The 27,986-nt window shown below is 41.3% G+C and overlaps 1 long non-coding RNA gene across 1 annotated transcript; it reads right to left on the bottom strand.

Annotated features, from left to right (window-relative positions):
- Positions 1–1,704: 1,704 nt before the first annotated feature.
- LOC131194291 (uncharacterized) lies at positions 1,705–18,308 on the bottom strand. Its single transcript, XR_009154140.1, has 3 exons — positions 17,032–18,308; positions 15,254–15,509; positions 1,705–1,911 (listed from the first exon to the last, which is right to left on the bottom strand). It is a non-coding gene; the product is annotated as an uncharacterized LOC131194291 (long non-coding RNA).
- Positions 18,309–27,986: the final 9,678 nt, after the last annotated feature.

Below are 27,986 nucleotides of genomic sequence, written 5' to 3'. Positions count from 1 at the left end.
AAATTAGTATATAGGTTCCTTATTACAGTATACTTCATAAATAATTCCTTCCGTTTTCTTAGTTTACCAAAACAGCACTGTGTTAGGTTCAGATGTATCAATAGCTCCTAGTACCATGATGAACGCATAGCCATATCAGTGGGCATGCGAGCTCAGCTCTGGCGTGCATGCGTGCGCTGGCCAGCTGCTTTTTGGGCCTTCTGGGCCCACCAGAAGTAGGGACACAGGCTGTTTCCTGCCTCCGGAGGGCCTGTGGGTGGGGAGTGAGGAAAGCCCGTTTTTATCTCTCACCTGGCTCCAGAGACTCTATCTGAGTCTGAGGAGGGCGAAAACAGCCTTATCCAGAGGCCAGAAACGGCCCATTTGCCAACTTCCAGTTGGACAGGAAGTGACGTTTTTGCTGTCCCCAGCCTCCAGAGCCCTTCTAGGAGTCTCTGGAGGCTGGGGACAGCAAAAAAACGCCAGTTCCTATCCAACCAGAAGTTGGCAAACAGGCCGTTTCTGGCCTCCGGGGGTGGTGGAGAAGGACGTTTTCGCCCTTCCCAGACTCATGGAAAGGCTCTGGAGCCAGGTAAGAGAGAAAAACGAGCCTACCGGCCATCGCATGCCGGGAGTGGAGGTGGGAGTCGCGCACGTATGCGTGATGGCAGAGCGCATAAAATTATGGGTGTGGGTACGTGCACATGTGACTCCCCTGCCCCCCACAGCACGCAATGGCAAAAAGGTTAGCCATCACTGTCCTGGTATATATAGTTTATAGCAATAGCTATAAAATCAAAAGAATAAATAGAAGGATGGTTTCTTTCCCTATCACCCATAGAAAAATGCTACATTGCTTTTAATTAAATACTCTTAAAATACATGGATAATCCATGCTGCTTTTTTCTTTTTTTTGCAGTAACAAAGACATATAATTTATATCTTGGCTTCCCTTAAAAAAATCCTTGAGACTAGCATTAGAATCTCATTTTCTCCTCAAAGCATTACCATAAAATACATTGGACAAGATCTCTTAGTCCAATTTATTTTATGGTAATTCTGAATATTATGACTGAGTGGAACTTAGTGTGTGCTTCCTCATCAAAATCTGACAATTATACCATCTTGACATAATGAACATAAAAACATCAAATTTTAGAAAGTTGACAATTTTTTAGCAAAAGAAATAATCTGATCACAATCTGAAAGCATTAATCAATTTATTTCACTTTGTATATAATGTTAAGTGAAACCGACACTGTCATTCTTATATGAGCAATAGCAACTTTAATAGTTAATATTTTAATTAAAATTTCATTCATATTTTAAACAATCTGATATTTCTAGTCATCAAAATGTATTACACTTTAACAGTTACATATAAATTTACAGGTAGTCCTCAATTCGCAACTGGTTGTTTAGTAACAATTCTGCTGAAAATAAGATACTTCAGTTTTGGCAAAAATGCATCATAGTGAACAATGAGTTTGCGTAACAACTTATTTGGTGGGCGTGGCTTGGTGGTCATGTGACTGAGTGGGCATGGCCAACTCGAAGTCACTCGGCAAGGTAGAGTGGCACCTTGCTGTGAGTGACATCAAGTTAGCCACGCCCACTCAGTCACATGACCAATGCTGCAGAGGCAGGGTGATTTCCTATGTACCCACCCTTGGGCTGACAAAATAAAAGCCTGCCTGCTGAGCAGCCCGAACTGGAAAATGGGGGTGACCCTTCATGTCTAGAAAAACAGCCTTTTTTTAATCACCTCATCAAACCACAAACTCCTCCGATCAGGGCTTCGGTCTCTGAATAACAGCTGGAGGTCCCTGGGCCCCTGCATCTGGAGGGCTGCCGTCTCTTGTATCTCTTGCAAGGTGGACAAAACCTCACCTGGCCCAGATGTTGCCGTCTGTAGTTTGGGGGGTGAAGACACTAAAAAAGAATGAGCTTCTATGTGAGCTTCTATAGTTAAGAATGGTCTCCCTGGCACTGGCCCAACATCTTTACTAGTACAGCACAATGGCTTTCAACAGTGTTGAAACAGCGCGAGTAGTACATCACTACTCCGTAGTCTGCACTGGCTTCCTGTGGTTTTTCGGGTGCGCTTCAAGATTTTGGTTACCACCTTTAAAGCGCTCCATGGCTTAGGACCCGGGTACTTACGGGACCGCCTGCTGTTACCATTTGCCTCCCACCGACCCGTACGCTCTCACAGAGAGGGTCTCCTCAGGGTGCCGTCTGCCAAACAGTGTCGGCTGGCGGCCCCCAGGAGTAGGGCCTTCTCTGTGGGGGCAGCGACGCTCTGGAATGAACTTCCCCCTGGCCTACGTCAAGTGCCTGATCTTCGGACCTTCCGTCGTGAGCTTAAAACACACCTATTTATTCAAGCGGGACTGGCATAATAGTGTAGAATTTTAAATTTGGGGTTTATTAATATTTTAAAATTTTTAAATCTAAATTTTAATTTATCAGCCTTTATAATTTGCTATGTTTTAAATGTTGTTTTAATTGTATATATTTTGTTTTATCGTTGGCTGTACACCGCCCTGAGTCCTTCGGGAGAAGGGCGGTATAAAAATTTAATAAATAAATAAATAAATAAATAAACAATGGAAACCTCTTACTTGCTAATTCAGGAAAGCTGACAACTTACTTCAACGATTTACATATATTCATTAAAATCTGAAAGCAATGTTGTCAGGATATGAATCATACATTACCATAAGCTATGATAATGTAAATCATGATTTGTTTATTAAATCCAAAAAGAACTTTTAAGCTTTAAAGCATGACTTATTTAAACATAGTGGCTGGGTTCACATATCACATTAAGCCACAAATAAGTCAATTACATTATGATTTAATACAACATGGGAACATACTTATTGTAAACCATGGCAATTGGTTTAGCATATTATTTAAGTCCAGCCAGCTATGACTTAGCAAACCATTTACTGTATAATGAAACAATAGTATAACATACAAGTCTTGTTTATATTAATTAAGTCAGATTTATAAAAGCAACAGGAAACATTACATTTATTGAAGCAATCTTAAATCTCCCTGGTGTACAGTTATATAGTTTTATACCTTGGGAATTCTGCCATTCCCTTCCTCAGGGACAAGTAATGTTATGCCCAAGGGTAACAAGGTCTGCAGAGACTTCCTTAGTTATCTGCAAAGTTCACTTCCTTCCTTTTTTTTAAATTGAAAATAAATGGAAAGCTGGCATTGTATCATAATCTTTATTTATAAAAATGTTTCCAGGCCTCACATATTCCCTGTGGAAATTTCTAGCAAACATCTGCCTACCTATTCAGGAAGAACATTAGAATGCTAAGAACATTTAGAGGGGCTACAGAGAAGCAAGAAACGATCTCATGTTTGCCTTCTACAAACTAAGCTTTCTAATCAGTCATACCTTGAGAGGTATTTTATAAAAATGCATATGAAAACAAGATCAACTTCCAATTGATAAAACAGTTTTGGAGTATTGTAAAAGATGAAAAACCTATTTATATATATCTGGTTCATTATAAAAAGGCATAGTTGGATCATCAAATGTTTGGAAACAACTGGTGTCAGTAAAACATTAGAATGTTTATAGAAAAAAATAATGAGAAGCAGTCGATGACAGATTTGGTGATTGGAAATGAAAAATACAGGCTTATCAGCATATCAAGGCGACTCATTATTATCCTTATTAATTGTCATTACTATGAATTCACTTTATGTGATTTTGAAAAAAACAAATCTTGGCTACTAAACAGCAAAAAAAGCTAATGAAATTCACACTTGCTTTATATGGATAATCTGAAGCTTTACGGTAAATCAAAAATCAAATTCCAATCATTAATAAATACCATAAAAATTTTACCACAAATTATATTTTATCACAATAGAATTTGGCCTAATAGAGGAATGTGCTATAGTAGCAATAAACTCGGGTCAAATCACAAACAATAATGGAATTGAAATATCAAATAATGAAACCATCAGAGGCTATCAAAATGAAGCCTAAAGGTATCTGGGCATTTGATAGTTGAATAACAACAAGCATTGACAAGTTAAAAATGTGATTAGTGAATACATCCAAGGAATGAGAAACACCATCAAAATCATTAATATCAGAATTATTACTGGACACGTGGAAATGGACAGTTTGGACTAAAGACAATTAAGATAGAATATATATCTACACCCAGATAAGGAGATTTTAACATCAGAAAATAACCTAATTAAGGAACTATCAAGGAGAAAACCACAATACTCGACCAATACTGGCAGGGCAAGCTACTGTACATAAGTAGGGAGCAAACCCCTCACTCACTAACACTGATGATGTTAGCTATTTGGGTAATGTAATATATGCAACCAAATAATCAAGCTCAGAGTCTCAAACACACCATATACTGTATGTTTGTGTGTGTGTTTATAGATGATAGACAGATGATTGATAGATAGATAGATAGATAGATAGATAGATAGATAGATAGATAGATGATAAACAGATAGATAAGAGATGGAATTGATGGTGATGAAGACAGAGACATATAATGTGTGTATATAGTATTACATAAACTGTATATCAGAGGTCTCTAATCTCTGGTCTGCTACCCATTTGGAACCAGGTCACAGAAGCAGCAGTCAAAAGTCTGAAGCTGCATTTGTGCAAGTGGTGTGTATGCACGTGTAACCATCTTCTCCCCCTACTGCCGTCGCTACAGCTCCTCAGAGGTAGAAAGGTTGGGGACCGCTGCTATATATAATTCAGTATGTGAATGTATATGTGTATACCAAATAAGGATGTTATAGGAGTCTGAACCATTCTAAATGTTTCAAATTAAGAAATTAACATATTCAGTATCAACATATTCAATATCACCCCTAACATACTCCCCCAAATATAATTAGGAGAGTTTTAGTAACCCAGACCAAGTGAGAAAATGCACACAATTCTAGACTCTAAAAACGTAAGTTATAATATTCTTTATGTTTAAGAAGCCAATAGGCTGGAAATCCTAAAAAGATGCTTTTTATCATATATATACATTAGTTCTCAACCTTATCATCCAGAAACCACAAATTGTTGAGGAATATTTGTGGAAATAACCAAGGTAAGTAAAAACCCTCCATATGCCCAAAACGGACCTCAAAACTTCATCTGTCTAAAAGGTGACAAACTATCTGATGAACTAAAACTAAATGATGACTAAATGATGAAAATCATCTTGAATGTATTTGGGTCAATATAAAAGGGGTGAAAAACGATATTGCCATAGGTCTATACTATAGGCCACCCAACCAAACAGAGGAAGTAGGTGAACTTTTTGCTAGTCAGCTAACTAAGGTATGTAGGAAGCACATCACAGTAATAATGGGGGATTTTAACTACCCTGACATCAACTGGGAAACAAACTCTGCACCAAGTGGAAGATCCAACAGGTTCCTAACAAACCTAGCAGACAACTTTGTTTCCCAAAAAATAGAGAAGGCAACAAGGGGATCAGCCATACTGGACTTAATTCTCACTAACAGAGATGAAATGATAGGAGGTGTTGAAGCTACAGGAACCTTGGGGGCAAGTGACCACGCAATATTGGAATTCGACATTAAGCAAATACAAGTAGTGAAACAAAGTCAAACTAGAGTCTTGGACTTTAAGAGAGCTAATTTCAATAAACTTAGCGAGAGCTTGAGAAGGATTCAATGGATGAGAATCCTCGGGGGGGAAACAACTCAATAAGCTTGGAAAATTTTGAAAAGCGAGATTATAAAAGCGCAGTCTAACACAATACCAATGAAGAAGAAAAATAATAGATCTCAAAAGAAACCAGCATGGATGCATATAGAACTATCTGACAAATTGAAAGACAAAAAGGACAAATATAAAAAGTGGAAAGAGGGGCAAATAACTAAGGCAGAATATCAGCAAATAGCCCGAGCCTGTAAAGATGAAGTGAGGAAAGCTAAGGCTCACAATGAACAAAGGCTAGCGACAAAAGTAAAAAATAACAAAAAAAGCTTCTTCCAACATGTTAAAAACAAGAAAAAAGTCAAGGAAACAATTGGCCCATTGCTGGGAGAAAGTGGCAAGAAGATGACAAGCAACAGGGAGAAAGCAGATCTACTTAACTCATTTTTTGCATCTGTCTTTACACAAAAGGAAAAAACAATCCAACCTATCAAAAACAGCACTACAAAAAACAGATTAGAAACACAAGTTAAAATAGGGAAGAAAATGGTAAGTGAACACCTGTCTACCCTGGACGAGTTCAAATCACCAGGACTGGATGGATTACACCCCAAGGTTCTGAAGGAACTGGCAGACGTGATCTCAGAACCACTGAACTATATCTTTCAAAGATCCTGGAGCACAGGGGAGCTGCCAGAGGACTGGAAAAGAGCCGATGTAGTTCCCATCTTCAAAAAAGGAAAAAAATCAGATCCAGGAAACTACAGACCTATCAGTCTGACCTCAATACCGGGGAAGATTCTGGAAAAGATAATCAAGCAACGAATCACCGAACACCTAGAAGCAAACAAAGTAATAACCAAAAGCCAACATGGGTTTGTCAAAAACAGATCATGCCAGACTAATCTTATCGCATTCTTTGACAAAATGACAAAAGTATTAAATTATCAAGTAGGAAATATAAAAATTATAAAATTAAAATGGAAAGAGATAAAAACCAGATTAAAGAATTGGAAAATCAATTTTTGCTTACTAAAGAAAAAAAAATTCTTCAGGAGCTTAATATGTTAAGAAATAAAATGATAGAAGAGGATACAGAGTTAGTAAAAAGAAATTTGAGATATTTAAATAGGAATTTTTTTGAATTTAGTAATAGAAATTCTAAGTTATTGGCAAAGATGGCGAAAAATAAAAGAGAGAAGAGAGAAATTGGAGTTTTGATAGATGACAGAGGTATAAGATGTTATAAAAAATTAGAGAAATGTGAAGTGGTTAGAAATTTTTTTCAGAATCTATATTCAAAGAAATCAGTTAATCGGGGAAAATTGCAAAGCTATTTAGAAAAATATGTGGTGAAAATTGATCAAACATATAAGGAATTGATGGAAGAAGATATAACACAAGATGAGATTAATGGAATTATACAAAAAATAAAATTAGGGAAAGCTCCAGGTGAGGATGGATTACCTGCTGAGTTCTATAAAGAATTTAAAGAATTAATAATACCAAGATTAGTAGACCAGAGGAATGCTGTCGATATAATTTACTTGGACTTCAGTAAAGCATTTGATAAAGTAGACCATAACCTACTACTAGATAAAGCAGAAAAATGTGGGTTAGACAGCACCACCACTAGATGGATTCGTAACTGGCTGACCAATTGCACTCAACGTGTAGTCCTCAACGGAACTACATCCACATGGAGGGAAGTATGCAGTGGAGTACCCCAAGGCTCTGTTTTAGGCCCAGTACTCTTCAACATCTTCAATGACTTGGACGAGGGGATAGATGGGGAACTCATCAAATTTGCAGATGATACCAAGCTGGCAGGAATAGCCAACACTCCAGAAGATAGGCTCAAGTTATGGAAAGATCTTGACAGACTTGAACATTGGGCGCTATCCAACAAAATGAAATTCAACAGTGAAAAAAGTAAGGTTCTACATTTAGGCAAAAAAAACAAAATGCACAGGTACCGTATATGTGGTACCTTGCTCAATAGTAGTACCTGTGAGAGGGATCTTGGAGTCCTAGTGGATAACCATTTAGATATGAACCAGCAGTGTGCAGCAGCTGCTAAAAAAGCCAACACAGTTCTGGGCTGCATAAACAGAGGGATAGAATCAAGATCACGTGAAGTGTTAGTGCCACTTTATAATGCCTTGGTAAGGCCACACTTGGAATATTGCATCCAGTTTTGGTTGCCACGATGTAAAAAGGATGTTGAGACTCTAGAAAGAGTGCAGAGAAAAGCAACAAAGATGATTAGGGGACTGGAGGCTAAAACATATGAAGAACGGTTGCAGGAACTGGGTATGTCTAGTTTAATAAAAAGAAGGACTAGGGGAGACATGATAGCAGTGTTCCAATATCTCAGGGGTTGCCACAAAGAAGAGGGAGTCAGGCTGTTCTCCAAAGCACCTGAGGGTAGAACAAGAAGCAATGGGTGGAAACTGATCAAAGAAAGAAGCAACTTAGAACTAAGGAGAAATTTCCTGACAGTTAGAACAATTAATAAGTGGAACGACTTGCCTGCAGAAGTTGTGAATGCTCCAACACTGGAAATTTTTAAGAAAATGTTGGATAACTATCTGACTGAAATGGTGTAGGGTTTCCTGCCTGGGCAGGGGGTTGGACTAGAAGGCCTCCAAGGTCCCTTCCAACTCTGTTGTTGTATTATATTATATATTATCTACCACCAGAGATTATTTTTAATGCCATTTGCTGCACATCCTACAAGTGAATTATGATTTTCTGCCATGTTCATGGATTCAGATTTGAATTACCTCAAACCCTCCCTCTGCTGGATATTTTTTTTTAAATGGTCTTTGTTAAAAAGAGGAACAGAGAAAAAATAGGAGTGATGAGAGGCTGGATATACTACAGGGTTTCAATGATTCCCAGCAGCCTTTGACCATCGAGAATATCCAAGGAGCTGGAAAAGTCCAGGAAGTTGAAGCAGATGGCAATATTCTTCAGGAAGCCTTCTATTTCTCTAGGAATGGGTAAATTCCTACAGAAATACAGAATACCTAGAGCAAGGAACCTGTTTGCTAGGTTTTTAATTTATATTTTAATTTATATATACATTGTAATAAGTCTTATTTTCTTCATGTCTGCACAAGTTATAATAATCAGTGCTTAATTTTAGGCTGTGCATGAAGATGTATTTTTTATTAAATCCAATAGGATTCTATAATATTTTTAATTCTTCCAGGTCTGCTTAGAGATTTGGACAATTTTTTTTTAATTTGTGTTATTCCAAGATATTGCTTTTTTCTCTTCTAATTTCCAAGCTGCTGTATTTCTGTGTTCTGGGCAGCTCTGTAACCTTTTCCTTTTCACACTAGACACAGATACACACCAAAGCAGATAGGTCATATCAACAGAAACAACTAAACCCACTATCCCAAAGCAGGGGGAGGAACTAAAATGTGAAGGCCCAGAGAGCTTTTAGGAGAGGGGCATTGACACTTTCTGACACTTTGGAAGCCTAGTCTACAGACACTATGGAAGAAAATGAAATTTAAAAATGCATTCCTCCTCACACTTCTTTTTCAGGTAGTCCTTGACTTGTTACAATTTCAAACTTATGACTATTGCAGCATCTCCAGTCACATGATCATACTTCAAATGTTTGGCAACTGGTTCATATTTATGATGGTTGCAGCATCCAGGGACATGTGATCACCTTTAGCGACCTTCTGACAAGCAAAGTCAATGGAGAAGCCAGATTCACTTAACAACTGTGTCATTAACTCAACAACTCCAGTGATTCACTTAACAACTGTTGCAAGGAAGGTCATAAAATGGGGCAAAACTAAGATACACAGCTGGCTAGTTGGCAACGAAAAGGGCATCCAGCCAGTAAACACTCAGCTCCATTCAGTTGCCCAGACTTTAACCCACAAGAGATTATGGGGTCATTAAAATAGGATGATGATGATGATACACAGCTGGCTAGTAGAAACATTTGGGTCTCAAGCCCAAGTATTTCTAGATTCACCCTTATATAAACTTTCTCCTATTCAAACTATACTCATTAAATACCTTATATCCATTCCTTCTCTCACAATTTTGAATATAACTTGCTTGCCAATTATGCCTTTTCATTCAATATTATAAACCATACTCTATTAGATTGATACAGTGTGAATTATGGTAGAAGGTAGATGTTTTTTGACTTCCAAGTTGAGAGCTGAGAGAGACTGACTGGCCCAAAGCCAGGTTCAGTTTGCAAGACAGCACTGGTACCTGTTTTCACTCCAGCACTTTAACTATTATATCATAGTAGTTCTGATATAATTATACTTATGTACATCATTTAATTCTTTCTCCCAGTCTCTTAAGTTATCAAGAATCACCTTGTGGCGAGATGGGTGGCAAACAATTTAAAAAATAAATAAATAAGGCAGCATAACTTTCTTACGTTTCCAGTTCTCCTTGTAAGTAGGCTATCCACCTTCTAGGTTTCACTTTCCAAAGAGGATTTTTGGGACCTCCTGTGAACTTTAGAACTTATTGAAAAAAGTTCCTAATATAAAACAATTGTTTTACAACCAAGAATAAAACATAAGATAATTAAAGTTTAATATCTTCAAATTTTAGTTTCTGATACTAACTTTCTGTTTCAAAGGAAATAAATTGTTCATATTAAATTCCTCCCAGTGATGGGTTGCTATCGGTTTGCACCGGCTTGGGAGAACTGGTAGTAAAAAATTTTAGTAGTTCGCAGAACTAGTAGTAAAAGATGGCTGGCCACGCCCCCAAACCGGTCGCTGGTCATTTGCCCCGGCCGCCGTGTTTTTTGCCGCCAGATTCTTCACGCATACTCATCCCATTGCCTTGCAAGTTTAATGGGATGCAATTGCGCAAGGAACATGGCAGAGAAAACGGCTTTCCAGTAGCGGCAGAAAACTCCGGTCAACTTGCCTTCCCGGTCAGCTTCCCTTCCCGACAGCCACCGAGGAAGGTAAGCAGCCGAACAAAGAGATAGTGGTAGGGGAGGAAGGCAGGAAAACAGGCCTGCCACGGGACCACCCGCAAGGGTGCGTGGAAGGCAGACAAACATGTCAGGGCTCCTGGCCATCGGAAAGGCAGCTAGCAGCCTATTCCCTTCCTTGTGGCCCTGTCATGCTTGCCTGCCATGGCAAAAAGCCATGCAGGAAAAGTTCCCTGGACTCCCCCCCCCGCCGCTACCACTGCGGCTCCCGCCCCCCCCACTGCCGCCTTCTCTGCCACTACTGCTGCCGCTGCCCCTGCTGCCGCTGCCCCCGCCGCTGCCCCTGCCACCTCCGCTGGCGGTACCGCCGCCGCCCCACCGCTGCCACCTCCTCTGCCACTACTGCCACCGCCTTTCCCCCCCCCACCTTTGCCCCCGCCACCTCCTCTGGCACTACTGCCCCTGCCGCCGCCTCCTCTGGTGCTACCACCGCCACCCCTGCCGCCGCCTCTGGCGCTACCGCCGTGGCCCCGCCACTGCCCCTGCCGCCGCCGCCTCCTCTGCCGCTACCACCACCGCTGCTGCCCTGACGCCCCCACCACCACCTCCTCTGCTGCTACTGCCTCCACCGCCACCTCCCCTGGCGCTACTGCCGCCGCTGCTGCCGTTGGCCCCACCGTCGCCGCTGCCCCTGCCACCACCGCTTCCTCTGGTGCTACCGCCACCACCTCCTCTGGCGCTTCCTCTGGCGCTACCGCCACTGCTGCCCCCGCCGCCATTGCCTCCTCTGGTGCTACCACTGCCGCTACCCCCACCGCCCCCACCACTGCCTCCTCTGTCGCTACCGCCACCACTGCCCCCGCCACTGCCCCTGCTGCTGCTTTGCTGGCTGAGGAACTCTGGGAGTTGAAGTCCACAAGTCTTAAAGGAGCCAAGTTTGCAGACCCCTGCCCTAGACTTTGAAGGAGAGAGAGCGGGGGAGGGAGAGAGAGAGAGAGAGAGAGAAGGAAAGAAAGAGAGAAAAAGAGAAATAAAGGGAGAGACAAGAAAGAAAGAAAGAAAGAAAGAAAGAAAGAAAGAAAGAAAGAAAGAAAGAAAGAAAGAAAGAAAGAAAGATTGATTGATTCATGGATGGTTGATTGATGGCACAAAATAATCCAGTTTGATTTGTAGCACAAAATGATGCAAAAGAGAAAGAAAGGGAGAGACAAGAAAGAAAGAGAAAAAGAAATAAGGAAAGAGGGAGAGAGGGAGAAAAGAAAGAATGAAAGAAAAAGAGAAAGGGAGAGAAGAAAGAGAGAAAGAAAGAGAGACAAGAAAAAAAGGAAGAAAGCGAGAGAGAGAGAAAAGAAAGAATGAAAGAAAAAGAGAAAGGGAGAGAAGAAAGAAAGAGAGAAGGAAAGTAAAAGAGAAAGAAAGGGAGAGACAAAAAGAGATAAAGAAGAAAGAGAAAGGAAGGGAGAGATAGAGAGAAAAAAGAGGAAGGAAGGACCACAAACCCTGGCACTAGACGTGGCTTCAGAAGACGCTTTGAAACAGGACAGCAATCTAGGGCTGGAAGGGACCTTAGAGGCCATCTAATTCAACCCCTTCCTCCAGCAGGAAACCTTACATCTCTAGATTATTTTGGTGCCTCTAACAGAGAGGAAGATTGCCAGAAAGGAGAAGGAGTTTACTAGGTCAAGGCTGCCATGCAGAGGAAGGCAGAAATAGTCCTTGTCTTATGACCAGAATTAAGCCCAATGCTAAGCAAGAGCATTGTTAAGTGAGTTTCACCATATATTATTTATTTATTTATTTATTTATTATTCAAATTTGTATACCGCCCTATCTCCCGAAGGACTCAGGGCGGTTCACAGGCACATAAAACATTATATATACAATTAAAATAACTATTAAAAAACTTATTCTAATGCCAAATGTTAAAAATATAAATACAAATCTTAAAACCTATTTAAACCCCTATAAATTTAAAATCTAAGCCAGTCCTGCACAGATGAATAAATGTGTCTTAAGCTCGCGACGGAAGGTTCGGAGGTCCGGAAGTTGACGGAGTCCTGGGGGGAGTTCGTTCCAGAGGGTGGGAGCCCCCACAGAGAAGGCTCTTCCCCTGGGCGTCGCCAGACGACACTGCCTAGCTGACGGCACCCTGAGGAGTCCCTCTCTGTGAGATCGCACGGGTCGGTGAGAGGTATTTGGTAGCAGTAGGCGGTCCCATAGATAACCCGGCCCTATGCCATGGAGCGCTTTAAAGGTGGTTACCAACACCTTGAAGCGCACCCGGAAGGCCACAGGTAGCCAGTGCAGTCTGCGCAGGATAGGTGTCATACGGGAGCCACGAGGGGCTCCCTCTATAACCCGCGCAGCCGCATTCTGAACTAACTGTAGCCTCCGGATGCCCTTCAAGGGGATCCCCTGTAGAGAGCATTGCAGTAATCCAGGCGAGACGTCACGAGGGCGTGAGTGACCGTGCATAGGGCATCCCGGTCTAGAAAGGGGCGCAACTGGCGCACCAGGCGAACCTGGTAAAAAGCTCTCCCGGAGACGGCCGTCAAATGATCTTCAAAAGACAGCCGTTCATCCAGGAGAACGCCCAAGTTGCGCACCCCTTCCATCGGGGCCAATGACTCGCCCCCAACAGTCAGCCGAGGACTCAGCTGACTGTACCAGGATGCCGGCATCCACAGCCACTCTGTCTTGGAGGGATTGAGCTTGAGCCTGTTTCTCCCCATCCAGACCCATACGGCCTCCAAGCACCGGGACAACACTTCGATAGCTTCGTTGGGGTGGCCCGGTGTGGAAAAGTACAGCTGGGTGTCATCAGCGTACAGCTGGTACCTCACACCGAAGCCACTGATGATCTCACCCAGCGGCTTCATATAGATGTTGAACAAAAGGGGCGAGAGGATCGACCCCTGCGGCACCCCACAAGTGAGGCGCCTCGGAGCCGACCTCTGCCCCCCGTCAACACCGTCTGCGACCGATCGGAGAGATAGGAGGAGAACCACCGATAAACGGTGCCTCCCACTCCCAATCCCCCCAACCGGCGCAGCAGGATACCATGGTCGATGGTATCGAAAGCCGCTGAGAGGTCTAATAGGACCAGGGCAGAGGAACATCCCCTATCCCTGGCCCTCCAGAGATCATCCACCAACGCGACCAAAGCCGTCTCAGTGCTGTAACCGGGCCGGAAGCCGGACTGGAACGGGTCTAGATAGACAGTTTCATCCAGGTGTAAGGGAAACTGATATGCCACCATACTCTCTACAACCTTCGCCGCGAAGCAAAGGTTGGAAACCGGACGATAATTACCTAAAACAGCCGGGTCCAGGGAAGGCTTCTTGAGGAGGGGTCTCACCACCGCCTCTTTCAAGGCGGTCGGGAAGACTCCCTCCACCAAGGAAGCACTCGTAATTGCCTGGAGCCAGCCTCGTGTCACCTCCTGAGTGGCCAGCACCAACCAGGAGGGGCACGGGTCCAGTAAACACGTGGTGGCATTCAACCTACCCAACAACCTGTCCATGTCCTCGGGAGCCACAGGGTCAAACTCATCCCATAAAATGTCACCAAGACCACCCTCAGTCATCTCACCCGCGTCACCACAATTTTGGTCCAGACCATCCCGAAGCTGAACGATTTTATCGTATAGATAACCGTTAAACTCCTCAGCATGTCCCTGCAGCGGGTCATCCCGCTCCCCCTGATGTAGGAGGGAGCGAGTCACCCGAAACAGGGCGGCTGGGCGGTTATATTACTCAATCCATGATCTCTTCGGGCTCTAACAGTCATTTTGCAAGTTAGGGAAGAACATCTGAAGTGTGTGTAATGTTCTAAATATACAGAAGTTATAGTTAAATGTGTGGCAGAAAGTGGACTGTAGGTGTGTTTTTCCAAATGTAGTAAGTGAGGTTGAATGTGTATAGTTTTAGAAGAGGGGTGTGTGTGTGTGTGTGTGTGTGTGTGTGTGTGTGTGTGTGTGTATGTACATACAGTATATATATAGTAGATAATATATCTTTTTGTGTGCCTATAAACGCTACATAGCTATAAACGCTATGTAATATCTATGTACACATATGGCATACATACATAGGATTTAACAGTATATTTTGGATGTTCAGTAGTAGTAAATAAATAGACAGGGAAATTGACGTGAGTGACATCAACCTTTGATGTGAGTGACATCAAGTTGGCCACACCCACCCAGTCACATGATTACCCAGCTACGCCCACCCAGTCACATGACCACCAAGCCACGCCTATCCAGTCACATGACCAAGCCATGCCCACTGTCATATGACCATCAAGCCACACCCACAAAATAAGCCACACCCACAGAACCGGTAATAAAAAAAAATAGAACCCACCCGATTCATCCCTATTTACTCCCCATTCAGGTAAAGCAGCATTATGCCACCCACACTTTGGTTTTGTGATACCTTCTGATTCCATCAAGATATTAGGAGAAACATTAACTCCATTACTTTCCAGCTCCTTTGTTTTTACATTTAGCATATTCTCACAAATAACACAAATAAATAATTTAATAATTATAGGGGAAATAATGAAGTTCATTGCCTTGTGGCTTAAGATACTTATAAATAACAATCTAAAATGAAGTAAAATAAAGTACTTACTTTTGGATTCTGAAAGTAGAGTGTTTTCTGTATCTAATATGCAACTCCAACAATTTCTTCTTTTTAAAATTGAGTAAATTGGATGATTGCACTCTTTTCAATTGTTTCTTGATTGATCTAGTCTACCTCTTTCTGGAGTACAGTTGATAAACTTGTGTTTTTCTAGATGCCACTGGACTCTCACTCTACCTTTCAGCTGCTGTATGCTGCAATTCAGCAAAATCCTGAATCCTGAATCCAGACATACTTCTCATCCCTGTTCAGGCAGATCAAAAAACTACTTGTGGCCAAAGAAAAACCATTACAACATCACAAAACTACAATCCAAGCTATTCCACTTGGGCTATCCTTATGTATGAATAGGGAGAATTGTTTTGTAGTCAGACAGTAATTTTGCTCCAAAACATAAAAGCTATTTGGTAGAAGAAAATAACAGGATGCTAAAGAAGCCAGCTGGAAGTGGAGTTTTAGTACTATTAAACACAATTTATTAAGGAAGAAGCTTGCTTGAGAAGCATGTTTCATACTAATTTTTCTTCTTATCATTACACAGGTCATAACCATGCTCATAGCTCAGTCTAAAGGGAGAGAATGTGAGGTACATATATATTGCTTTAACATTGGTAGCATGAACTATGAACACATCTAATGAAGATGTGAATTTTCATGATCATTACTGTCATTTAAAATAAAGAAAGATCTAACAGAATTAGGAGGACCATATTCAGAATTCATCATAGAGCTTTACTTGAAGCAATAATTCATTTTTTAAAAAGCATACATGCACTCTTTACTTGCAGTCCTTTTCTAACACTACCTAGTGTTAGTTTCCTAGTGATGGAAACTAACAAAACATATATTCCTCTACATTCCCTTGATCTATACTGGACAAGACCAAAGCAAAGCCTTTGTGAATTTGTTCTTTGGTAAAGAAGTAAAAGGGAGAAAATGTGATTTTTAAGGAGAGAGGCCAAGAGGGAAAGAAACATTTCCTGAGGCACCAAAAGAGGAGAGGCTGCTAACATATCCCAAGTGCATCTCCAATTCCTGTGGTGGCACGATTCAAGTTCTGTTTCGGCACAAAGACAGATAAAGGGACTTGGGGAAGAGTAACTGTAGGGAAAGGAAGATTGGATTGTGGCTCTTAATTGTGACTCATTATGTCATCAGAAGAGGGACGCAATGGCTTAGTGGGTAAGACACTGAGCTTGTCGATCAAAAGGTCGGCAGTTCAGCAGTTCGACTCCCTAGTGCCGTATAATGGGGTGAGCTCCTGTTACTTGTCTCAGCTTCTGCCAACCAAGCAATTTGAAAGCAGGTAAAAAATGCAAGTAGAAAAATAGGGACCACCTTTGGTGGGAAGGTAACACCGTTCCGTGCGCCTTTGGCATTGAGTCATGCTGGCCACATGACCATGGAGACGTCTTCAGACAGCGCTGGCTCTTTGACTTTGAAACGGAGATGAGCACCGCCCCCTAGAGTCAGGAACGACTAGCACGTATGTGCGAGGGGAACCTTTCCCTTATGTCATCAGACAGTGACAAACCAGACAATGAAAATCTTACATGTAGCATAGAGACTTCATTGTACAAGTTACAGGGGATAAGAGGGGAAAATATCAAACCTGGACATGCCCAAGTCTCATACATTCTTTTTGTACTGAATACTTTTTAACATTTCATTGTTATTTAAACAAGAAAAATACTATTAAATAATTAATCCCATTAATTTAACATTATTATATAAATGTATTAAGCTGCACATTCCCCATTATTCACCTTCCACTAAAATGTCACCTTCTCTTCTTTTCTAGGGTGTCACCTCTTCCAACAAGTTTTAGCGAAACCTTTTCGCAAGTCCTTCTTTTAGTCTGTTTTCCCCAGACAATCATTAGCTCTAATGTATTCAGAGTTTATTCCTTTTTGTATGAGTTTTATCCCACTTCTTGATTCTCTTAATGTATTTTGTATTTGTCTGTAATTTTTCTTCTGCATTCCCATCTGATGCAATTGCACTTTAAAAATTTGCTCTAACAGGCATCTGTAAAACACAATGAAAGTAAATTATAGATATAAAGCAAGGACCCCAGGGACTTTAAAAGCCTTTGCTATTATACTGAATAGAAATACTCATGAACAAGTAAAATCAGTCCTTTCCTTTCCAAATTAGTTTGGCATTCTGCTTTGTGGAGAGGGAAGAGTAAAAGTTATCCTGAAATAGATGTTTCTAGAAATTTGAATTTTTCCTGGTAATGTAAGATGATGATGATGATGATGATGATGATGATGATGATGATGATGATGATGATAATAATAATAATAATAATAATAATAATAATAATAATAATAATAATAGACACGACCGAGTTGCTAAATTAATCCACTGGTCATTATGTAAAAAATACGATTTATCTGTATCCAAAAAGTCATGGGAACATAGTGGAAAAAGTTATAGAAAATGAGATGGTGAAGATCTTGTGGGACTTTGGAATACAGACAGATCATCACTTGGAACACAACACGCCAGATATCACAGTTGTCGAAAACCGAAACGTACAATTTATTGACATTGCAATACCAAGAGATGCCAGAGTTGAAAAAAAAGAACTGGAAAAAATCATGAAATATCGCGACCTGGCCATCGAAACTACACGGCTATGGATGAAACATGTAACAGTGATACCCATTGTCATGTCATCGAGGCACTTGGTACCATGTCCTAGAATTTTATAAGATACATCAACAAATTGCAGCTTACTGCAATAACACCAGCGGAACTGTGCTACTTGGAATCCATCTTAAGAAGGTACTTGGTTGATACCTAGGATGCTGGCAGCAACCTGTATCAACCATTAGCACCAGTCAATGGTATTTGTGACACATTTTTAAATGTTCAGTTGATGTTGATATTTCAGTTGATATTTCATGTCTATGTTCAGTTGATATTTCATGTTTAATGAATAAAAGATAATAATAATAATAATAATAATAGGCATTTGTGTCAGTTTCTGGAAGAGTGATCATGAAATATTCTATGGCTCAATAGGAATATTAAATAAAACACTTTCGAGACTTCTTGAAGTCCATAATATAATATAGATACTCACTAACAACTCACCAGTTTGGTCTAGTGTTTAAGGTATCAGGGTGGAAACAAGGTTGAGTGTTAATCCCAGCTGATACTTGAAAGCCAGCAGGGTGATTCTGGGCCAGTCACTCTCTCTCAGTCCAGCTTACCTCACAGGTTAGTTTTTTTGGGGGGGAAATAGGAATATTACTTACGTTCACCGACTTGAATGAATTTATAAAAATAATAAAGGTAGGATAATAAATAAAGACTAAACATCAGATATGCAAACATAGATTGTACACCAAGCTCAAATGCAACTTCTACATAAAAAAGAACTTTTTAGTATACTGTATAATTTAACGATAGCTAAGGAATAGAAAAATTATAATGGTAGAAAAACAATTTATCTCTTAAAAGTGATTATTCTTGAAAAAAAATTCAAAAGGAGACACATGGGAGGGGTGTCTAACAAAGGGCTGTCAACTCTGTACTAAATAAAACAGGATTTTATTTTACTACCGATATCCATTAGTTTCTCAGTGACGTGATATTTAAGTTATTAAGAATGCCCAATTCAGTCAAGAATGCTTTTTTCAGGTTTATTGTCATCTATGGGTTAGATTTTACTGAGGATGGAATCGCAAACAAAACTCCTTGTTTTATTCTTTCTTTAGAAAAAATGTAATCAAACTTGATTATGAAGCTTTTCCCACTCTCATTCCAGGAGTGATAGTACGGTATTAGCTGGAGAGGTTGAGATAGTGCGAGCTGAGACTTATGGTCTTTAAGTCTGCTCCTTGACATTTGTCAATTGCATCTAAGGCCTTTCTTGAAGTCTCATGGATTTCAAATGTAGGAAGATTTTCTCATTTTTCCAGGGCCAATACAAGTTTGTTTCTGAATACTAGAATCATTCCATTATTATCACTATCATTTTCCTTAATAAATGTGAGCTGGTGTAATGCATTGTTTTACATTTTTAATTAGCCCTTTCAATATTGCTGTCCACCCGTCTTAAAGAGGCAGAAAACTGAGCCAGCTCACTCATTCCCCACCCCCTATATGTTTGTCAATGGGCCATTAAGGCCTGAGCCAGCCACACACAAGACATAATAAGGCCCATCTAGCAACAGAAACTCACCACATGGCACCTGGAAAGATTACATCAGCCAGCACTCAAACAAGCCTGGGACCCCCCTGCCCCCTGGGAGTCTGACAACCAATCAGAGTGCATTTTTTATACAGGAACAGGAAACTGAGGTAAGGCCCAACAGAGGGTATAAAACCTTTTTTTCTTCACCCAACATCTTGAAGCATGTGATTGCCCTCACTGGCAGGACCTCAAGCCATGTGATTCTGCTCAGGAACTCAAGCCATGGTGGTCCTGTCCACAATTAAAACCATCTTTCCAAGCAGTGTCCATGTTTCCAGTGTCTTTTTCCCCACTTGGAACTGAACCCAGAAGGACATTTCTTCTAACAAGTATATACAGTATGTTGCTAAGGCGTGTTTGGGCAACTAACTTAAAACCAGAGGGATTTATGTCCAGATTCAGACAGGGAATCTCAGTCGACCATTGGCTGGTTCCAAATCTTAGCCAAATCATATGGGGAGAAGCTAATTTAGGGACTTTGATTATAGTTCAGTATATAATGTGACTCATTTATTATACAATTCATGTACTAGGCAAATCCAGAAAATGATGTATTTACTAAAACAGGTTTATGTAAATCAAGAAATAATGTCTGATGATATGACCTCTGTTTGTATGATTACAGAAAAGGAAATGGATTTGGAAATTGGGGGACTCCTCATTTGGGGGGGGGGACTTCAAGTGCTTTTAGTTAAAGTTCCCTGGAAAAGTCGGAAAAATATGGTACTATGTGGACTTTTTCAAAAGTTCTCAATAGCTTGCAGTTTTTTCTTTTCAAAAGTATTCTTGATTTACATTTACATGTAAACATCATCTGCATGATGCTTATCCATTGCTGATCTAACCATGATTTATTCAATTGAGACAATATTCTGTACTCTTGTATGAATGAATCATAAACTGCCCAAACAGGCTCAGTGTTGGTTGACGCTAGACTAAAATATAGTTAGTTTAGTACATTGTGCAAACCTAGCATTATCTTGAAATTATTTGCTTCATCTTTTTCTGTGGAATAGATTATTGGAATAGAAAAAACGTAAATTCAAAGGAGTGCAATTTATTTCCTGAAATCGTTTTGAATGTTGTGGCTCCTGGTTCTGTCTTTCAATGGTACTAGATGGAAGTGCTTCTGTCTAAATCTCAATATTTTGGAGTCTGCCAAAGTGAAGATGTTAGTGGGGTCATTTTAAAATTGTTTTTGAGGTCTGGAAGTCAAAATGATGGTTTTGAAACAGAATTTCAAATCAAACTCATCAGGAGATGTCTGACTGGAGAAGTCTGTTGTATGTTCTATCCTGGAAGTCTCCCAACTTTTTGGGTGTAACTTATATGAATTATGCAAAAAAATCAATACATTTGGATGGTCCTAGTTTTGGAAAGGCTACTCTCTCCCTGATGTTTGATCACTTCTTTCAAACCATATAAGACCATATCAAGGTCTTATTTTCAATATTTCTTATGATTTTTTATTGCAAAGTAACTAATATCTTTGTAGTATTGCATTACTTTAGAGCAGGGGTGTCCAAACTACGGCCCGCGGGCCAACTGCGGCCCGCGGGTCAGTTTTTATTGGCCCGCAGCAAATTCTGAAAATATAATTGAATATGGCCCGCACATGGCGCTTGAGCTCAACTCTGTAAAACCCCGTTAGCATCCCCTGAACACGCTGGCCAGCCCTGCCCCCCCTTCCCCAAGCAGGGCAAGGTCAGGGCAGGGGCCCCACTCCCCTGTGCGGGACCCCCGGACCCCGCAAGCTCCTTACACAACCGCTCGGCCTGGGTCGGGTCTGCGCGCGGGGCGGGCGATTGGCGTTCCCACGCGGGCTCCACATGCTCGCTGGCTGGCTGGCTGGCTGGCGCGGCCCCACCCCCCACCCCACCCCACTCGGGCGGGCGGGCGTGCTTCAGCCGCCCGCATTAGGCTCCGTTACAGCCTGGCAACTCCCTCCCTGCGCAAAGCCGGAGCGGCTGCCAACGGCTCCATTAGCCGCGAAGCAGCAGCGAAGGCGAGCCGGTGTCGGCCGCGGCTGAGTACCTGGCATCCCGCCTGCCTCCCGCGGGCCGCCCCCTCGCCCTTCGCCGGTGCCGGATGGGCAGAGGATGAGGAGAGATGGGCCAAGCTTGCGGGTACTCCATCCTCTGCCGGAGCCAGCAGTACCAGCCCGCCGCATCTGACCTGTGAGTTCGGCCGCGGGCATCCCTGCGCGGAGTTGGGAGACTTCGGGGGAATTGGAGGAAGGGGCAGAGGAGGAGGAGGAAGGGACTGGGAGCAGCCTCGTCCGGAGGGGGTGGGTGGGAGCCAGCAGGGAGGAAGGGAGGCGGGTCGGAGCCTCCGCGAGCGAGGCGACTTAAGCAAGGCAAGGAAGGAGTTGGGGAGACGCGGCGTGGAAGAACAAAAGGATTTGCCGGAGGTGGGGATGGGGACTGAAGGGGGGTGGGCAGCGAGCAGCCCGCGCCGCTTTTCCCCGCCAGTCAAGAACGCGCCGCGCAAGAGGCAGCAAGGAAAAAAAAGTTTTCCCGTAGGCAAAAAGATGACACGGGATGCGGATTGCCGCCTGGAGCTGTCACCTGGCCCAGGTGGCCAGGGACGCCTTTCCACGCAGACCAGGGTCGCTCTAAAGCGGCCTGGAGAGACCCACTTGGGCGCGCGGTCAAGAAAATCAAGAAAAAAAGTATTGTATGTTACTTTCTTTATCAATCACCTTGCTGACATTTGCAAAGAAAAGTATAATCAAAAAGTATAAAACAGTAGTCCGTAGTGCAATTTTGTGACTGGATCAATTGAGGTGCCACTGAAGGTGTCTTCTTACTCTTGGTCTACAGAAGCCACCTTCTGAGGTCACACCAGGGTCTCTGAACATGGGTTTTTGTAAGGCTGACACAGGGCTGATAGCGGGAAAACTCAGGCAAAATTGTCTTTGCGTGGTAAGCGGTTGTGTGACTGCAGAAAGTAACCCCCCCCCCATTTCATATTCCTGTAAAACACAACATCCTCAGCTTGCAACAGGGTGGACGTAAAAGCCCGTCTTGACTCAGACACAGCAAACTGAGGATGTAGTTTGGCATCAGACTACATCAGACTGTGTTTGGTCCTACACAGAGTTCTTGATCTCTGTTAGAAATACACACAGTAATCATGTGTCAATATGTCACCTCTTGTGTGTGGCCCGGGCCACACATGAATTTACTAGGCTTATATACTGTTTGTTGTCCAGCCGCATGCCTTTCTGAATAATTATATTTAAAAATATTACATTAAAAATCAACATAACACAAACACACACGTACACAAACATAGAGATACACACGCACATATATATAACTCACACACATATAGTATACTTAAGCCTAAACTGTGCATAGGGACTACCCAGACGGCTGAAAAAAGTGATTTCTGACAGGTTCTCACACTTTTGACCAGTCCTCACACTTATGACCGGTCATCATTTATGCCTGTTGCAGCATTTTGTGCATAAGGACTACTCAGAGGGCTGAAAAAGTTATTTTTGACCTGTCCTCACACTTTTGACTGGTCCTCACACCTACAACTATCTTTACATTTTGCACCCTATCTTGTAACCGTGGTGAAGAGAAGCAGTTGTGAAATGAGTGATATGGTTGTTAAAAATGCTGCAATGGGCATAAATGTGAGGATGGTCATAAGTGTGAGGACTGGTCAAAAATTAGTTTTTTTAGCCCTCTGAGTAGTTTCTATGCCCATAGCCACATCCACTCAGTCACATGAGCAGTTAGCCACGCCCACCAGCCACATGACCACCAAGCCACACCCCACAATAAGCCACGCCCACAGAACTGGTACGAAAAAAATTCCCCCCCCCCCCCGCCCCGTTCCATGGTGTGGCCGGGGCCTTTGCTTATTTTTCTGTATTTGGCCCTCACCAAAAAAACTTTGGATACCCCTGCTTTAGAGCCTATCTAAAGAGAGGAATGGATAGACATAGATGGATATGCATCCTCCCCACCCCTTTAAGAGTAAAGATTAATCCTACTTTATAGCTAAATCAGAAAACATATGTTTGGCTGTTACCTTTCTCAAGCCTTCTTTATCATGCATTTTCTGAGGGCCCTACTCACCACTTTGACTCCTTTGTCATGTAAAACACTTGCATGATTATTATCTTTTTGCACTGCCATTCCTTTCCTTAATCTTGCCTCCCCTCCCTTCTTGAAAGACAGGCAAGGAACTGATAATAAATTTCCTCATTTGTCACTATCTCCTCTTTCATCAGCTTCTATATCACTTTTCTTCAGCTTTTCTGTATTTCAGAATTTGCCTTTCAGCTTTTCTACCTCCTGGGTCCTCTTTCCATCAAGCTTTTCACTCATCACTTTTTTTCTTGTGAAAAACATTTACCTCATCTGGTGAAACCAAAGGCATGGCTGCTCATTTCCTTCAGCAGTTGGCATATTCACAGTCATGATAAGGCCTATTAGCTCAACCAATAAAAACCAAAGAGTTTCCTCTCACTATCAGAATTACCATTGAATCTCTCAGCAGTCACAAACTAGTTTGTTCAGAGTTAAAATTCAGATGAGGGAAAACTGAAAAATGCATCACATGAAGAAAAATAAGAGAGATACGGCCCATATAATATTGCCTTAAGAAAAAAACATACCCCAAATATAAACATTTTAAATTTATTTGGTATTGTTGAAGTGTGTGATTATTTCAATCAAGAAAGCATTATTATAAATTTAAATTGCAATCTATTAAGTCTGCTCCACATGGGAAGGTTTATAGAGGAAACCAAATCAAAGAAGAGTCATATTTTTTTCTTTCACTTATTTTCATTTATGAGTTCCCTAAAGGCAGAATTTCTTTTACTCAGCCCAGTTGTAATAGATTTTGAGTACAGGAATGATTCTGATTCCTTCCAACAACTGTCTACTGCTGCCCTCTCACTGTTTTTTTAAATAAGCAGACTATAACCATGGTAACAATGTGTCACCAACACCACATACTTCCTTTGCGGATTCTAGATTATTTATCATCTAAAAAATGGTTCATGTCATCTTGCACAATATTAAAAGTTGCTCCAGGACTTTGGAAATGAAACTATGCCTGGTAACCTATGAAGATGGAAACAGCATTCCCGTCCCAGCTAGTCTTCAGTCATCAGCTTGTTCTTTCAATATCACTAAACTTTTTTAGCCCATATCTCTAGAAGTCTTTGGAGACCAATTTACAATATTTTCTTGCCATCTTTTTCTGAGCTAAAACTTGTTGGTACCACCCTCCTGAGCATTAGGGAATCTTGAAAATAACTTACATTTCTCATCAGTTGCTGAAAGAAAAAAAAAATCCATTTTTTTCTAGATTTATTCTGGAAAGATTCAATAAGACCATCTTTTGTATATGATTGGAAAAAGGACTTTTGCTCAGAAAATCCTGCACTTTTGGCCTGGGATACTTGGTATATATCTGCTTATTGGAATATATAATTATAAACACGCATTTGATTTCTGTACCAAATGACACCAGTGGCTCAGGATAAATTTTTTAAAAAGTTTACATGAATCTCCATTTTAAAGAGCTTGTAACATACAAGTAGTCTCTATTTAGTCAATTACTTGTTTAGCAACTGTTCGCAGTTATAATGATGACGAAAAATAAATCTGCGATCAGTCCTTATATTTATGACCTTTACAGGTCTGTAAAGCTCTGAAGATCATAAGAACAATGACAGTTTTGTTAAGCAACTGCTTTGCTTAATGACCAAGTTGCTGGTCTCAATTGTGGTTGCTAAATAAGGACTACCTGTATGTGAATAACCAGGGGTGTGAAATCAGGATGTATCACACACTGGCCATGCCCATACCTGATTTAGCGAAGGGGGGAAAAGTCGTGATATGTCACGTGACAACGTGACAATGCGAGTTTGACATCCCTGCTGTAAACCATTTTCATGTTATTGAAATGAAAACATGATTGGCTCTCTGATTTCACAAAGAGTGGAGCTCAATTCAAAAAAGACACAGCTACTGTTATTACTGCTATAAATACTGCTTCAAGTCCTTTCTTAATTTGATGACCTACAAATGCAATAAATAAATATGACAAAATAGGAAGCATTGCTTGTTTTTTTTTTCTTACAACTGGAGGAGCTCAAGTTCATTGTGAGGCACATGCTCATCTTTTTTCCTTTTCCTCCTTCCAAGCATCATTCTAAAGTCAAATTATTGATTTTAGGAGTTGAAATGCATCTACCGGTATTGAACCAAATATCCAGTTATTTTGAGTACAATGAGAATGTAGGACTTCCACCAGAAAAAAAAAACTTAATTATATGAATCTCTATTTTACACTTATTACAGTTTAGAAGCTTCTAATAGATAATGGTTACTATGATACGGCCTACCAGTTTCTAAATTATAAATTAAAATATTGAAGTAATTAAATATAACAATTGAAAACTATCAATCTTAGATTTTTTTCCCATACCACATACTAAGGCACAGGCAAAAAGCATATTAGCCTTTTGTAGTATTAAATGTAGTGTCTTAGTCAGTTTCACAACTGGCATTCAGTTGTTTCTAGTTCTACACCACTGCATTTTTCCAGGCTGACCAAACAAACTGTATACTACAGTCAGGGCAGAAACCCAGAACAAATTTGTGCTGCCAAAGTATCAGATGCCAAGTTAATTTATGATTGAGAATATATATTTGAGCCTAATAGTACTTCCTTCTAAGTCAACATATACTAAATGTTGTCATGACTGAATCATAAGCGCTCTCAGGGTGGGAAAAATATACAGTATCTGACAAATCCTGTCTCATTACTTGGAAACCAGGATTTATACTGCAGTGTGCTATATTTCAAAGCAATATCTTACATCATATCCCACAGAGGTGGCTCCCTATGGATAAGGCAAAAATAAACAATCTATGGAAATGTTTGTAGGTTGAGCAAATATGGTATATTATTTGAGGACTGCTAGATGCACCCTGTTGAGGAATTTATAGAAGCATAATGTTTCAGCAACCTAATGCCATTCAAATTTTAAAAGTACAGAAGGTCCTCTCAGGATTTCCTATTAATCAGTTTTATGATTTATTTTATTTCTCAGGCGTAGGATCCATATTTTCAACATACTCCATAATAAATTTATCAGAGTACCAATACAAATTTTAAAAGACATGGGGGAAAAGCTTATAAAAGAATGGCAAGGCCAATAAAAGTTACTCCACGTTTGAAAGATAATGGTAAAAAAGCTTGCTCCTGGGGAGGAAAGCTATGGCAAATCTAGACAGCGTACTAAAAAGCAGAGACATCACCCTGCCAACAAAAGTGCGTATAGTCAAAGCTATGGTTTTCCCAGTTGCAATGTATGGCTGTGAAGGTTGGACCATAAGAAAGGCTGAGCGCCAAAGAATTGAGGCCTTTGAACTCTGGTGCTGGTGAAGACTCCTCCGAGTCCCTTGGACTGCAAAGCGAACAAACAAGTCAGTTCTAGAGGAGATCAACCCTGACTGCTCTTTAGAAGGCCAGATCCTGAAGATGAAACTGAAATACTTTGGCCACCTAATGAGAAAGAAGACTCACTGGAGAAGAGCCTAATGCTGGGAAAGATTGAGGGCAAAAGAAGGAGACGACAGAGAACGAGGTGGCTGGATGGAGTGACTGAAGCAGTAGGCATGAGTTTAAATGGACTCCAGAGGATGGTAGAGGACAGGAAGGCCTGGAGGAATGTTGTCCATGGGGTCACGATGGGTCGGACACGACTTCGCAACTAACAACAACAATTTTGCCTCAAGGACCAGATAGCCAGAGTTGGAGAACCTCAGACGTTTAATCCTCCTCTCTCGATACAGCGTTACCACCCTCCCTCAATCGCCTTCTTTGATCAAAGATTTCCAACCGTCTTATTTCACCTGAATCTGATACGACTTGAGCTTCAAGCTTAGTCCCGAAAAATTTGACAGTGCGTCAACTGAATATTTATAGGGGGCTTATCAGCCATTTTCCTCTGCAGGAGAGAAGGAATCTAGTATCACATTTGTTTAGCATTCAAAATAAAAGCTGAGGGGAAAACAACAAACGTAACCGTTCTCCTCCAATCCTACGTGATACTGGCAATGCATTCACAACGGTTAGATAACAGCCTCAGCACCATCAGCAGCTTCTCCATTCTCCATTCTCGCTTTTTCTAGCCGCCCCTTCTAACTCTAATCAAAACAATATCTGCTTAGTAACACCGATCCTTTCTCACTGATTGGTTGACCAGTTCAGGCACTTCTTACTGACTGGACCTGAGCAATAATTATGCGAAACTTGGGAAACGGAGGGAAACGGGAACGGCGAATTAAAATAAAAGGGTAAAATGCCGAGAGAAAGAGACGACTAAGCAACTCCAGCGGAGGGATCCGTCTAACATCGTTTAAAACGCATAGAGGCGTAACCGCGTCGCGCTCAATCCGTGCATCGCTACGGAACTACTTTCGCAGCGGGGAGTCCTCATTCGATCCGCCGTCGCGACGCTTACGAAAC

This window comes from Ahaetulla prasina, chromosome 3 (genome assembly GCF_028640845.1).
Source record: "Ahaetulla prasina isolate Xishuangbanna chromosome 3, ASM2864084v1, whole genome shotgun sequence".
NCBI classification, from domain to species: Eukaryota; Metazoa; Chordata; class Lepidosauria; order Squamata; family Colubridae; genus Ahaetulla; species Ahaetulla prasina.
The sequence above is the reverse complement of the archived record's forward strand: the minus strand, read 5'-3'. Positions and strand labels throughout refer to the sequence as shown.